The sequence below is a fragment of the Mus pahari genome, chromosome 22 (genome assembly GCF_900095145.1).
Source record: "Mus pahari chromosome 22, PAHARI_EIJ_v1.1, whole genome shotgun sequence".
Lineage (NCBI taxonomy): Eukaryota > Metazoa > Chordata > Mammalia > Rodentia > Muridae > Mus > Mus pahari.
The window spans coordinates 10,511,295-10,521,704 of NC_034611.1; positions in this window are offsets into that span (position 1 = coordinate 10,511,295).

A 10,410-nucleotide genomic window follows, 5' to 3' on the forward strand; every position below is an offset into this window, starting at 1 on the left:
CTATATCTATATCTATATCTATATCTATATCTATATCTATATCTATATCTATATCTATATCTATATCTATATATCTATATATCATATATTTATATGCCACTTGCTGGGGTGAGAACTTAGCCTCTTCTTCCAATTACATTTGTATCAGCCTTCTGTTGTTAATGGTTCCCTTCCCTGCTTAACTTTTCGCAAACTTAGCAGGGTGGGTCTTGCACCAAGGTCATCATTCCCTTCATTCCATTTAGCATCAGGCTTTTCTTTAAGGTTTTGTCTCCTTTTTCTCCTTACACTGACAATTTTGTATTTCTCCTTGTCCTGCTTGATCCTTTCTTTTCCCTATAGATCTATGAGCATGATTGATAATAACCACTTAACAAGTCAATACTAGTCTGTCTTGAAATCTCCTCTGCTAATTCCATTAATCTAAAACTCTTCCCTTTAGCCCTGGGCAGATTTTTAGAACAAAAGCAGAAAGCAGCCACATTCTTTGCCAAAGTATGCCAAGGATGGTCTCTAGGGCACTTCCTTGTTTTCTTTGCCTCTGAAATTTCCTGAGCTGAGCACTGACAGTTCCCTCAGCACTGTCTTCTGTATTCCTTCTAACATGGACTATTATGCCCCATTAGAAGTGTCAAACTGATTTTCTAGTACAAAGTTGCAAAGCCTTCTATATTACACCAACAAGCAGCAAAGTCAGGCCTTTCATAGCAAGAACCCAGTTCCTGGTACCAAGTACTATCCCAGTCACTGTTATATTGTTGCAAAGAGACACCATGACCACTGGAAACTTTTCGAAAAGAATGCATTTATTCTTATTCAAACTGCCACACTTGACCTTGTCTGGCAATTATAAGGTCATCATCAGTTCCATCATGGTTTATATAAAAATTTTTGAACAACAGGAGAAATTCAACCTTGGCTGAAACTTTCCTTATGTCAACATATCCATGGGAATTACATTGCTACCACCCATCATCTTAACAACTGCTTGTAGCATTTTGTCATTGTGTATATAGTCATGTTCTACATAGCATGGATTTTACTGTCTTCGAGGCAGTAGAAAAATCTGTGTACCATGTATCCATAAACTGACAGTAAGTAGTCTTGAGCACAGTTGCTCCATCTCTCTGGGACTCAGCTGCGAACAATCATTGATCCTCTTTCTCCACATCCTCACCAGCATCTGCTGTCACCTGAAGTTTTGATCTTAGCCATGCTGACTGGTGTGAGGTGGACCAAACCCAGACACTATTGTGGATGCCAAGAAGTGCTTGCTGAAAGGAGCCTGATATAACTGCCTCCTGAGAGGCTTTGTCAGAGCCTTACAAATAGGTGATTGCTTGCAGCCAACCATTGGAATGAATGTGGGGTCCCCAATGGAGGAGTTAGAGAAAGCACTGAAGGAGTTGAAGGGGTTTGCAACCCCATAGGAAAAACAACAATATCGAACAACCAAACCCCCAAAGCTCCCAGGGACTAAGCCATCAACCAAGGAGTACACATTGAGGGACCCATGGCTCCAGCTGCATATGTAGCAGAGGACAGCTTTGTCAGTCATCAATAGGAGGAGAGGTCCTTGGTCCTATTAAGGCTAAATAGATGTCCCAGTGTAGATGAATCGAGGGCAGGGAGGCAGCAGTAGATGGGTGGAGGAAAACCCTCATAGAAGCAGGAGGAGGGAGTTATACAGAAGGAGAGAAGAACAGAGAAAAGGGATAATATTTGAAATGTAAATAAAGAAAATATCCAATAATAATAGTAATAGTAATAGTAATAATAATAAAACATTCATCTAGACCAGTATAGTCCAGCAACTTAGGTTGTCACTGGAGATTAATGTTAATCATGAATATGGTACAGTGGGCCTCTCTGTTCTTTTTTTTTTTTTAATTTATTTATTTATTATATGTAAGTACACTGTAGCTATCTTCAGACACTCCAGAAGAGGGAGTCAGATCTTGTTACGGATAGTTATGAACCACCATGTGGTTGCTGAGATTTGATCTCTGGACCTTTGGAAGAGCAGTCGGGTGCTCTTACCCACTGAGCCATCTCACCAGCCCCTCTCTGTTCTTGTATTGAAAAAAGGAATTCAGTTCAAATTGTTTAAGTGGAAGTTTATTTAACAAAGTGATTGTGAGCAAAGCAAACATGAAAAAGACAGACTGGATAGGATGCTCTGAAGTGGGTCAGGGATGCAAATCACAGTGGGTTCTGTACTGTAGGTTTAAAAGAAGCTTTTATGAATATCTAGGGGGTAGATGGCATATTCATGGGGGTAAGGTAACCCTTTTCCCCTCCCAAATCAGGATGAAACAGATCTCCCTTTTAGGGCATTTCTGTCAATGATTCTCTAAAGCAGTCTACAAAGTGGGTGGGAAGACAGCAAAACCACAGTATAAATATTACACAAGGGTCTTCTGATGCTGTAAACTCATGTTTCTGCACAAGAGTGGGAAGATGTCCTGATGAGTTTGTTTGTTTGAGACAGGGTCTCAATTCCTGACTGGCCTAGAACTTGGAGATTGTCTTTGAATGCATAGAGATCAGCCTACATCAGCCGCTGGCAAACTGGGATTAAAGGCATGCATCACCATGCCTGGTCCCACCACAGCAGTGTTTATAGCAATAAAAGCTTCTGCCTCCTGGAGAACCTTTAACCACAAAGGAGCATTCTGACCAGCAAGGAACACAGTGCCATGTTACAAGCGTCATTTCTTCATTGATCTCATGTCTGTATTTCAGCTAAAAAAACTGAGACTTTATCATGACCACTTGCCAAGGTATATCTATGGCATTCCAGGCTGCACAAACAGGAAGAACGCTTTAGTCTGTCTGTAGGACTCCTTTCTTCAGCTCCTAAGACCTGCATCAGCTGGCCTCCTACCACTGCCTTCTCACTAGGCTCCACTCCATCTTTGCCCCATTTAAACCATCCGGCCATGCCTGCACAATACCTTTGAATATGCATCACACTCTTCTCTGCTTCTCTCTCCTAATTTGGTTAAGGAAAAAGAAGACATCCTGTTTGTAAGATCTAAATGAAATGCATTTGGGGACAAGGAGGTCAAATTGCTGCCTCCTAGTACAGCACTCCTTATCCACATTCCCTTTCTAGTAAAGGGCATGCAAAAAGTTATTTTCCAGAATGTGAATGCTATGTTTTTCTCCCTAGGTGAACTTTGCCTATTAATTCCATGTTGATTGTTTCTATAAAGGAAGAGATAGACTGAACTTCATAGGAAAGCTGTTCCAGGTGCTTTTTTGGCTTAGATTTCCCCTACAATTCAAGGGCCAAAAAACTTTATGCCTATAGTGGTAAAAATATTGCAAGATGCTATATACCTTTAGAAAGTGTGAGGTTAAGTATAGCTCCCAGGCCCCCCTCCCTTCCTTCTCTTCCTACTCCTCCTCTCCCTTCTTCTCTTCCTCCTCTTCATACTCCTTCTTCTTGACTCTAAATGCAGAACACAATGAGCCTCCATTGCCAGAGGCCCAAAGTATCACTTGACCTTTGGCTGAAGAACTGTGAGCCCAAATGAACTTCTGTTTACCTAATTAATAGATCAAATATTTTATTACATCAATACAAAGCTGACAAAGAGAGTTATATCAACAGAGATGAAAACTCTATACCAAGTGGCTTATATGAATACACTGGGAGGGGTTTATGTTGGTTTAGTTTTATTTGCTTGTTTGAGATAAGACCTCCTACAGCCCAGACTAAACTTTAATTATTTATGTAGCTGAGGATGATTTTGAACTACTGTCCTTCCTGCTTCTACCCCACAAGGGTTGGGATTCCTGGTATGTACCACAATATAGGCAATTTTAAGAATAATTACATCAGAATTATTTTTTAAAAGACCCACTTATAAAAAGCTGTGAACTCCTACATGTTCAGTCTCTGACATATTTACATCATCTTCAGTAAAGATCTCCCCATTCTGAGTACATATCAACTGCCCAAGTAGATGGGGTGATTTTTCAAAGAAAAAAGATTGTAATTTAAGTAAACTATTTTCGAATGTGAAGTGTTTTTCCAAAGATTAAATTGCAAAGCACTACCCTGATCTTCAAGGGGAAATAAGACAGCACTTATATATCAATAGGTAGCATAATGACAATAAAGCCTAAGAGAGAGTAAAAGGAGAGCCAAGAGTACATTGCAATAATTTCTGTATTCAAGTGACAGAGATACTGTATAGACACATTGTGGTGGTTTGAATATGCTTGCCCCATAGGAAGTAGTTCTGTTAGGAGGTGTAGCTTTGTTGGAGAAAACTTTTCACTGTGGGGGTCTCCTCCTATGCTCAGGTTCCACCTACTGTGGAGGAGAACGTCCTCCTAGCTACTTGAGGATACCAGTCCTCTCTTGGCTGCCTTTGGATCAAGATGAAGAACTCTCAGCTCCTTCTCCAGAACCATGTCTGCTCATGTGCTGCTATGCTTCGTGCCATGATGAAAGTGTACTAAACATCTGAAACTGTATGCCAGGCCCTATTAAACTTTTGCCAATGTAAGAGTTGTCTTGGTCATGGAGTCTTCTCACATCAATAGCAACCCTAACTAAGATACACATCATTAAAATAATATTTATGGGGCTAACAAGATGGCTCAGTGCTTGGTGCTAAATCTGGGTCTTGGGTGTGATCTCTGGGCCTAAGTGATAGAAGAAGAGAAATGATTTCCAAAAGTTGTCATCGGCATGCATGTGCTCAAACATATGCACATTCATGCACACATTAAATAAATGTAATGAACATTTTTAATTTTTGTGATTTTCCTATGTGTGATTACCTTAGTTAAGTGCTACTAACACTGCTCTTGAATACTTTAACAGTTGTCCTGTACTTGCAGTAACAGAAAAAGTCATAATATAGGGACCAAAAACTCATGCCATTTAGCTGCTATCAAGCCATATTAGAGTAAAATATAAGGAGTAGTCAATGTGGTAATTAAGAATACTAGCTCATGGGCTGGTGAGATGGCTCAGTGGGTAAGAGCACCTGACTGCTCTTCTGAAGGTCTGGAGTTCAAATCCCAGCAACCAAATGGTGGCTCATAACCATCTGTAACAAGATCTGACGCCCTCTTCTGGAGTGTCTGAAGACAGCTACAGTGTACTTACATGTAATAAATAAATCTTTAAAAAAAAAAAAAAAGAATACTAGCTCACAAATGAGTCTACATATCTCAACTGCCATTCAAATGATTATATGACTTCCAAGCCTCAGAAACCTCCATGTAAAACAAGAGCAATACACCACTCATTTCACATACGTAGGTTAGGCTTAATATTAGACTACTTTACACTAAGTGCAAAGGCAGAAATTCTGGAAGCCCACAGCCATTTGTGTACAGATAACCATTCAGGGTTGGCTGTCCTCTGCTGGGGCTGGCAAAACAGCTGCTTCAACTTCTGCTTGATTCTCTCATAGATACATAACTTCTACTTTTATGGAGATGTCCAAGGGAGGCTTTTGCTTGCAAATATGTTTTTGCTTTCTAATGTTTCCCAGAAAATGCCACTGCTTAAAGCATGTGTAATTATCTCTTAAACAAACTGTTAGACATACAAAAGTCTAAGGCTGAATGTTCTTCTAACTACAGTGTTCATGTGGGTTTATATTTGGATAACTCTAAAACTTGTCTTCTGTAAGTCTTCTTTCTGGTGGACACTTGATTCAGTGCAAGGAAAACTTACCCCCATTAAATTCCTCTCAGGGATATTATACTGCATTTGATATGTCAGCAGACATTATATATGATATGTTTGCATGTGTTACTATCCAACTGTTCCATCATGAAGAATGGACATTTCACTTCATATCATAGAACACTGATGGGGTCTCAAACATTTAGGGCCAGGCAGGATAAGAGACATAAACATCAATATGTACCAATGTTCCCGTGCAGAGTTTTCTTTCTTTTGTTTCAGTTACTCCATGGTCAGACACTGACTGAAAATATTAAATGGAGAATAACAGAAATAAACAAAATACATTTTAACTTAAGTGCCATTCTATAAGTGGGTAGAAATCTCATCAACTTCCTCTGTTCTGCCAGGATTTGAATTATATGCTGATGATCATGACTCCATCTCATAAGCATCATGTCATCTCACCATCACTAGAAGGATAAGTACCATATATGATGATACCAGGTGATAGAAAGAAACACATTGATGGAAGAAGACACAACAACTGCCCCAACACCAGAAGTAACTGGGGCCATCGGGGCCCAGGCACCCAGGAACTCCATGTGACCAGTGGCACAGGTTCCTTCAGGTCTGAGCCAGTGCCCTGAGCAATCCTTGGGAGCTAACTCCACAGCAGTTCCCACAACACCCAGAAGTTGTTCCACTCCCAGGAGCTTTAACATGACTGGGACCACAGGATCCTAGGATCCCAAGAACCCAGGAACTTGGTCACATCAAGATCTCAGGGTCCCAGAGGCAGTTTGACTCCCAGGATCTCTGACACACCCAGGATCTCAAGATCTGAGGATTCCAGAATCACAAGAACACAGAGAGAACTGAAATCTGAGGATCTCTGACACAACAAGGATCACAGTAAGGTAATGTCCCAGTCAGATATGGCAAGAGCAGGTAGCACTAGAGATAATCAGATGGTGGGAGGCAAACATAAGAACATAAGCAACAGAAATCAGGGTTACATGGCATCATCAGATACCAATTCTCCCAACATAGCAATTCCTGGATATACCATCACCCTGGAAAATCAAGACTCAGATCTAAAATCACTTCTCAGGATGTTGATAGAGGACTTTAAGAAGGACATAAATAACTCCCTTAAAGAAATACAGGAGAACACAGGTAAACAGCTTGAAGTGCTAAAAGAGGAAATACAAAATTCCCTTAAAGAACTTTAGGAAAACACAATCAAAGAGGAGAAGGGAATGAAAAAAATGATCCAAGACCTAAAAATGGAAACAATAAAGAAATAACAAAGGGAGACAACCCTGGAGTTAGAAAACCTAGGAAAGAGATCAGGAGCCATAGATGCAAGAATCACCACCAGAATATAAGAGATGGAAGAGAAAATCTCAGGTGCAGAAGATACCATAGAAAACATTATCCCAACAGTCAAAGAAAATGCAAAATGCAAAAATCTCCTAATCCAAAACATCCACAAAATCCAGTACACAATGAGAAGACAAAAATCTAAGGATAATATGTATAGAAGAGAGTAAAGATTCCCAACTTAAAGGGCCAGCAAATATCTTCAACAAAATTCTAGAAGAAAACTTCCCTAACCTAAAGAAAGGGATGCCCATGAACATACAAGAAGCCTAGAGAACTCCAAATAGATTGGACCAGAAAAGAAATGCCTCCCATCGGTAATAATCAAACACCAAATGCGCTAATCAGAGAAAGAATTTTAAAGGCAGTAGGGGGAAAAGGTCAAGTAACATATAAAGGCAGACCTATTAGAATTACACCAGATTTCTCACCAGAGACTATGAAAACTAGAAGATCCTGAGCACATGTCATACAGACCCGAAGAGAACAAAAATGCCAGCCTACACTAGTGTACGCAGCAAAACTCTCATTTACTCTAGATGGAGAAACCAAAACATTCCATGACAAAACCAAATTTATACAATGTCTTACCATAAATCCAGCCCTACAAAGAATAATAGATGAAAAATACCAACACAAGGAGGGAAACTATACCCTAGAAAATGCAAGAAAGCAATCTACTTTAAATGAACCCAAGAGAAGATGGCCACACAAACATAATTCCACTTCTAACAGAAAAAAGAAAAAAAGAAAAAAAGAAAAAAAGAAAGAAAACCGGAAGTAACAATCACTATTCCTTAACATCTCTTATCATCAATGGAATGACTTTCCCAATAAAAAGAATAGAGACTAGCAGACTGTATACATAAACAGGACCTAGCAGTTTTTGGCATACTGGAAACACACCTCAATGTCAAAGGCAGACACTACCTCAGAGTAAAAGGCTGAAAAAAAATTTCCAATCAGATGGTCCCAAGAGAAAAAGCTAGAGTAGCCATTCTAATGTTGAATAAAAACAATCTTCAAGCAAAAGTTATCAAACACAATAAGGAAGGACTCTTCATATTCACCAAAGAAAAAAAATCTACCAAAATGATCTCTCAATTCAAAACATCTATGCTCCAAATGAAAGGGCACCTATATTCATCAAAGAAATTTTATTAAAGTATCAAAGCACACATTGTAACTCACACACACTGCAACACCCCACTCTCACCAACAGACAAATCATGGAAAGAGAAACTAAAAAGAGTCACAGTGAAACTATCAGAAGGTATGGACCAAATTGGATTTAACAGATATCTATAGAATATTCCATCCTAAAACAAAAGAATATACCTTCTTCTCAGCACCTTATGGCACCTTCTCCAAAATTGCCCATATAATTGGTCACAAAACAGGCTTCAAGAGATATAAGAAGATTGAAATAATCCCATGCATCCTATCAGATCACCATGGACTAAGGCTTGTCTTCAATTGCAATAAAAACAGCAGAAAGCACACACACACCTGGAAGCTGAACAATGCTCTACTCAATATGATAACTTGGCCAAGGAAGAAATAAAGAAAGAAATTAAAGGCGTTTTAAAATTTAATGAAAATAAAGACATATCATACCCAAACACAATGAAAGCAGTGGTAAGAGGAAAACTCATAGCTCTAAGTGCCTCCAAAAAGAAACTGGAGAGAGCTTACACTAGCAGCTTGTCAGCAAACCTGATAGCTCTAGAACAAAAGGAAGCAAATACACCCAAGAGGAATATACCACAGGAAAAAAATCAAACTCATGGCTGAAATCAACCAAATAGAAACAAAAAGAACTATACAAAGAATCAACAAAACCAGGAGCTGGTTCTTTGATAAAATCAGAAGATATATAAACCCTTAGCCAGACTAAACAAAAAGGGCACAGAGACAGTATCCAAATTGATAAAATCAGGGACACATAACAATGAAATACATCTTAAAATAATTATTGTTTATTGAATATTAACAGTTGAAAATATTAAAATCATGTTATACATATTTCATGGAAGTATTATTGATAATTTTTCTCACTGTTCTTGAAATTAGCATTTTCTTAATGTTTATCTTCAAAAGTTTTTGCTATTTTAAAATTTTTAAAATGTGCTTACTGTCGGGAGGCAGAGGCAGGCAGATTTCTGAGTTCGAGGCCAGCCTGGTCTACAAAGCCAGTTCCAGGACAGCCAGGGCTATACAGAGAAACCCTGTCTTGAAAAAACAAAAAAAACCTGCTTACTGATAAAATAATTTCTCTCCTAGAAACACTGATAATTTTTTAAGTAAATGGATTGTTAGACAATGTACACAGATATAAAATGTGTTTTAAATACTGTCTCACTATGTCAGGTGGTATCATATAAGGGCTTTTGAATACATTTCTTAATGATTCATTTTTAATATTTTATGCTCTTTTACTATACTTAACTCCCAAAGAATATTTTTTATGTTTTGAAACAATTTATTATTCAACATTAGATATAGGATCTCAGTTATGGATAGTATTAAATATTCATTAATGATATTTTAGTGTATGAAAGGATATGAATAAAAATGTTGAACAAATTTTTATGTATTATTTGATTCTCAAGATACTCAATATTATTAATATGTTTGATGTGTAAAATGCATTTAAATAATAAAAAGGAAACACATTTACACACTTATACTACAGTGTGTTCTTACGATAGTTCTATTGCCCTATTTGTTATTTTCTTCTTACTGTGCCTAATATGTAGCCTAACCTTCATTAGAGCCATGTATATATAAAAATATGGTATTGTATATTTATATATTATATGATATATATCACACCATATGTATGTGCATGTGTGTATATGTATAAGATTCTGCACTTTGTGGTTTCAGCTCTCTTGGTCATCTTGGATTACATTCCCCACGGATTAGGTATGGTTACTGTCCTATAAAATGTTAGTGTATGGAAGAACCAGCTTGGGAAACATATCCACCAATAGATGGCAGTGCTGAATTAATTTCTGGATAGATTATTAGAGCAGAAAAGCAGTAAACTGCTAAAAAAGAAAAAATGGCTATTTCACTTTGGCTTTGTACAATGCATCTTTTCCCACCCACCATTGTCCTTGTTATCTCTCTGAAGTACGGCTGCTACTGTCCTATGCAACAAACACTGCCTGAGCAAAGTTGAAGCAAAGTTAACTAATGCTTAACTAATGCTAGTCTCTGATCTCTTCCAAGCCACATTCATATAAGTTGGTAAGACTGTTGTGAGTCCTGTTCTCAAATATGGATGATGACCTCATGGCTTACAATACTAATCGCAATCATCCAAAGTACTTTTTAATGATGACATTATTTTGAACATA